Source organism: Neomonachus schauinslandi, chromosome 1 (assembly GCF_002201575.2).
Source record: "Neomonachus schauinslandi chromosome 1, ASM220157v2, whole genome shotgun sequence".
NCBI classification, from domain to species: Eukaryota; Metazoa; Chordata; class Mammalia; order Carnivora; family Phocidae; genus Neomonachus; species Neomonachus schauinslandi.
The window spans coordinates 42,307,127-42,313,126 of record NC_058403.1 but is presented as its reverse complement, the minus strand read 5'-3'; positions in this window follow the sequence as shown (position 1 = coordinate 42,313,126).

The following is a 6,000-nucleotide window of genomic DNA, read 5'->3' as shown; positions in this document are numbered from 1 at the left end:
AAGGATACCCATTGTGAAATGTGTCGAGGGGATTTCATACAGCCAAGTACCACTTTTCAGGGAGAAAGACTTTACCAAAACTTTATCCAGTCTGGGGAAAGAAGACTTCCCCTTCGGCAGGTCCCTCGAGCCTTCCTATCTCTATAAAGAGTGAGGGAAACAAAGAACATGTTTGAAGGTCACAGCCCAGGCACATACGCCCACTAAAAGACTGAGATTTAATCAGGATTACAGACTGCCTCCTATCCTTCACACCTCATTCCCAGCCACCAAGGCTCCAGCATAATCATAGTGGGTTATAGTTAAGCAAGATGAACCATCCAGTCTCTATAGAAGGAAGAATTCTTAGATAAAGTCAAAGACAACAGAGGAGGCAAAACAAGACCAGCAGGGGTGTTCCAGGCATCTGACACACATAGCTACAAAGACCACTGAACACAAAGCAGAATAACATAAAACCACACACTCAAGTTTTCAACAAAAATTACAAGGCATGCTAAAAAGTAAGAACATTCAGTCTGTACAGACAAAGCAAGCGTAAGAAACAGACTCAAATATAACACAGATATTGGGACTACCAGACAGGGAACTTAATAAACTATGATTGACATATTATGGGCTCTAATGAAAAAAAAGCAGAAAACATACAACCAATGGATAATGTAAGTAGGGAAATGGAAACTACAAGAAATATCAGAGGAAATAATAGAAATCAAAAGCACTGTGACAGAAAGGAAGAATGCTTTTGATGGGCTCATCAGCAGACTTGATAGGGACAAAAGGGAATTAGTGAACTTGAAGTTAGGTCACTAGAGACTTCCCCCAAAAAAAGAGCTGAGAAGAAAATCCATTTTTGAAACCACAGAATTTTCAAGAACTGTGTGACAATTTCAAAAGGTATAACATTCAAAATCAAGAATTATAAAAGCAAAAAAATCTAAATTTGGCCATAGCATATGCAAACTAAAGAAAACCAAGACAAACATAAAATCTTGAAGAAGATAGAGAACTAAAATCTCCTATCTGTTTAGAACAAAGAAAAACATTACAGTGGAATTCTCAACAGAACCAAACAAGCAAAAAGAATATAGAGTGCAATATTTGAAGAGTTGAAAGAAAAAAAAAAAAAAAAAACCTAAAAAGTTCTATATTCAGTTAAATTACACTTTAAAAGTAAAGGAAAAATAAAGACTTGCTCAGATAAAAACAAACAAACAAACAAAAAAACAGAGATTTCATTGTCAGTAGATATACCCTGCCAAAAAAACTTAAATAAATTCTTTAGGGAGAGGGAAAGGGATACTTGCCAGAAGTTCAGACCCTCACAAAAAAAAAGGAAGTGCATCAGAAAATTAGAAGACAAGCCACATACTGGGAGAAAATATTTGCAAAGGACACAGCTGAAAAAGGACTATTATTCAAATTAATGGGGCGCCTGGGTAGCTCAGTCAGTTAAGTTTCTGCTTCAGGTCATGATCCCAGGGTCCTGGGATTGAGCCCTGCATCAGTCTCCCTGCTCAGTGTGGAGTCTGCTTCTCCCTCTCCCTCCCCCTGTTTGTGCTCTCTCTCTCAAATAAGTAAATAAAATCCTTAAAAACAAACAAAAAACAATTATATAAAGAACTCTTAAAACTTAGCAGTAAAAAAGCAACCCCATTAAAAAATGAGCCAAAGGTCTTAACAGACACCTCACCAAAGATTTTTGATGGCAAATAACAATAGGAAAAAATGTTCCACATCCTAATCATCAGGGGAATGCAAATTAAAACAGCAATAAGATACCACTATACACCAATGAGAATGGCCAGAATCCAGAACGCTGATGATACATGGATATGGAACTCTTATCCATTGCTGGTGGGAATGCTGAATGGTCCAGTCACTTAGGAAGACAATTTGGCAGGGTTTTTTTGTTTTTTGTTCTTTTTTTATAAAACTAAACCCATTCTTACCATACAGTCCAGCATTGGGCTCCTTGATATTTACCCAAATAAGTTCAAAATGTATATACACACAAAAATCTGTGTACACATGTTTATAGCCACTTTATTCATAATTTCCAAAACCTGGAAGCAAATAAGATGTTCTTCAACAGCTGTATGGATAAACTGTGGTACAACCAGGCAATGAAATATTACTCATCTTTAAAAGGAAATTAACTTCAGGGGCGCTTGGGTGCCTCATTTGGTTGGGCATCTAAGTCTTAGTTTCGGCTCAGGTCATGATCTCATGGGTCATGGGATTGAGTCCTGCATCAGGCTCTGCACTCAGTGGGGAGTCTGCTTAAAGATTCTCTCCCTCTGTCCCTTCCCCACTCTGTGCGTGCACTCTCTCTCTCACTCTCTCTCTAAAAATACATAAATAAATCTTTTTTTTTTTTAAAGATTTTATTTATTTATTTGACAGAGAGAGAGCGCACGCACAAGCAGGGGGAGTGGCAGGCAGAGGGAGAAGCAGGCTCCCTGCTGAGCAAGGAGCCTGGCGGGACTCGATCCCAGGACCCTGGGAGCATGACCTGAGCCAAAGGCAGACGCTTAACCCACTGAGCCACCCAGGCTTCCCTAAATAAATCTTTTTTAAAAATGTTTTCAGATTAGTATGGTAAACACCATCTACTCCACTCTGTGGTTCCCTTTCTAACTGATTTAAAAATAAATTAAAAAAAAATAAATAAATGAACTAATACCATGAAAGACATGGAGAAACCGTAAATGCATATTACTAAATGAAAGCAATCAATCTGAAAAACCAACATGCTATATGCTTCCAATTATATAACATTTTGGAAAAGGCAAAACTGTGGAGACAGTGGACTGATCAGTGGTTACCAGGGGTTGGGAGGTGGGAGGGATGAAGAGATAGATCACAGAAGACTTTAAGGGCATTGAAACTAGGTTGCCTGATACTCTAATGGTGGATACATGTCATTTGATAGATTTTCAGTTTCATAGAATGTACAAGAAACTAATATAAATATGGACTTTGGGTGATAATAATGTGTCAGAGTAGGTGCATCAATTGTAATAAATGTACCCCTCTGGTGTGGGAGCTGATAATGGGGGAAGATGTGTATGTGTGGGGGGCAGAGGTTACAGAGGAAATCTCTGTGCCCTCTGGCTCACTGTTACTGATCCTAAAACTGTGCTAAAAAATAAAAGCCTATTAAAAATATGTATGAGGGGTTCCTGGGTGGCACAGTTGGTTAAGCATCTGACTCTTGGTTTAGGCTCAGATCACGATCTCAGGATCTTGAGATCGAGCCCTGAATCGGGCTCCACACTGAGTGCAGAGTCCACTTGAGATTCTCTCTCCCTCTCCCTCTGCCCCTTCCATTCCTGCTCTCTCTCTCTCTCTCAAATAAATAAATAAATCTTAAAAAAGATATGTATGAAACAATCTCACTGAATTGGATGAGGAAAATTGTATGAGTTGAGTAACTTTGGAAATGAGAAAAATCTTTAAGAGTAAACCCAAAAGAAAATATACATAAGCATTACTCTATTTGATAATGTTGTTTCCCACCAGGGTATGGGTTGGCAATTTTGCTACTACTATATATGTATGCTATAATTCAACAGTTAAGTAAATGGTTGGCAGATGGTGGGAGCCAGGTTTATCATTGTTGGAGTGGGGATTTACAGGTAAGCAAGAGGAGAAGGCTAGAATGATCCACGCAGTCATGGATTAAAGTGGGAGACATTAAATATGAGCTCGTGACTAGCTAATATAGATACAGATGGTTATGCATAGAAATATTTATGGATGAACATAACAATAAAAAATTAAAAAAAAGAAAAAGAAATATTTATGGATGTATGTTTTACACATAGGTTAGTATACACACATATATTTCTTTGCTCTGTCAGCTAAGGATGCTTAGAAGCAATAACATCCCAGGAGCAATGAGCAAACCTAGTGCACAGATCCTGTTTTCTAATGTCATTCTCCAATCTAAGGAATGAAGGTACCCTGAAGAAAAGGCTGATTCTAGGCCTGGGGCAGGAATAAAATACAACATGAACCTGGAACATCCCGTGATGCCAGAGAATAAAGTGCTAAAAACAAAACAAACAAAAAAATACATTGCACACAGGAGCCAAATGGAAAATGTTCCAATAGCCAAAGCTGGGAAAAATTTTAAAAGATATAAATAATATAGTATTAGATTTTCCACCAAAATATGAAATAAAGATACATGAGGTCCTGGTGATACAAATTAGTGACTGTATTAATAAATAAATGAAGAAAATATATCACACATAAGAATTCAAAATAATTTGTGTAGACTCTACACCAATAAGAATGTGGAACATAACTACCTATTCCTTAAGTGTGGACTACACATAATGACTTCCTTTCAAGGAGTCAAAGAAAGAAAGAGGAAGAAAGATACTCTGCAGTGGAGAAACCTGACAAACATTACTTCAGCCAGGTGATCCAGACCAAATCAGTGGTGCAAAGTTATAGTGATCGTGTGATCACTATACCACGTGTGATCACTATATATCACGTTGATATGATAAGATGAAAATAGCAGTTTACCTCTTTGTTTTCCTCCCTAAAACCTATGACCCAGCCTAACAAACAAACCAACCAACAAATTCAACTTTAGAAAAATTTTACAAAATACCAGATCAATACTCCTTAAAACTGACAGTCATCCAAATAAGGAAATTATTTTTTTAATTTTATTTTTTCAAAGATTTTTATTTATTTATTTGAGAGAAAGAGCGAGCATGAGTGGGGGGAAGGAGCAGAGGGTGAAGCGGGCTCCCCACTGAGCAGGAAGCCTGATGTGGGGCTCGATCCCAGGACCTGAAGATCATGACCTGAGCTAAAGGCAGATGCTTAACCAACTAAGCCACCCAAGTGCCCCCATATAAGGAAATTCTGAGAAATTGTGACAGCCAAAAGGAGTCCAAGCAGACATGAGAATATGAAATGTTAGATGATATTCTGATTAGGATCCTGGAACAGAAAGAGTTAACATTAGGTAAACCTTAAAAAATCTGAATAAAGTGCATCCTTTAGTTAATTATAATACACAATATTTGTTCAATAATTGTAACAAATTTTCTTTACTAATATAAGGTGTTGATAATGAGGGGAACTGGGTTCTGGTTTATGGGATACCTCTTTTTTTTTTTTCTTATCTCCACGGGTTTTTGGTAAGTCTAAAACTGTTCCAAAATTAAAAAAAAGAGGAAAAAAGGAGGGATAAGGCCTTGAAGTAATATCATTATAATTATACACACACACACACACACATACACATGTAAGTTTTACAAAAAGGATTATTTCCACTTTTCAGTTTCCATAAAATTTTATCAATGCTTCTTGGCCTGCATAGATATACAAGTAAGTATATATATATATATATATGTATATGTATATATATATATGTATATGTATATATATATGTATATGTATATATATATGTATATGTGTATATATATATACATATAAATTTGATATTTAAATAAAAGTATAAATATATTTTGGTATAAAATTTATTAAGAACTAGTCAAAACAATAATTTTCTTTCAGGAATTAATTATTCCATCTTCAGTTTTAATCAATAAACATTTATAGAACAATCATCCCTTCTCCTCACCCAAACGACAACTCTGCAAACAGCTATACATGTATAATCTGCTCTGGACCTGTTATGATTATATAATTAATAAACTCTGTCCCACACACAATTTGTGACCTGTTTTCAGAGCATCAGTCTCATGATCATGTAAATGTTTGCTTGATGCCCACATCGTTTTCTACTTGGTGTGTTAAATGTAATATAAAAAACAGAACACAGTCTTTCCCCAAATATTCTCTACTTCATCTCCATCTGATATTATGAGTGTTCCAATTATTTGGGCCAAAATTTGCTTTATACCTCATACAGTTTACTTGCAAATCTTATCCTTTCCAATTTCAACATGTATCTCCAATTTGACCACATCTCACCACCCCCACATCTGCCCTCTGATATCATCTATT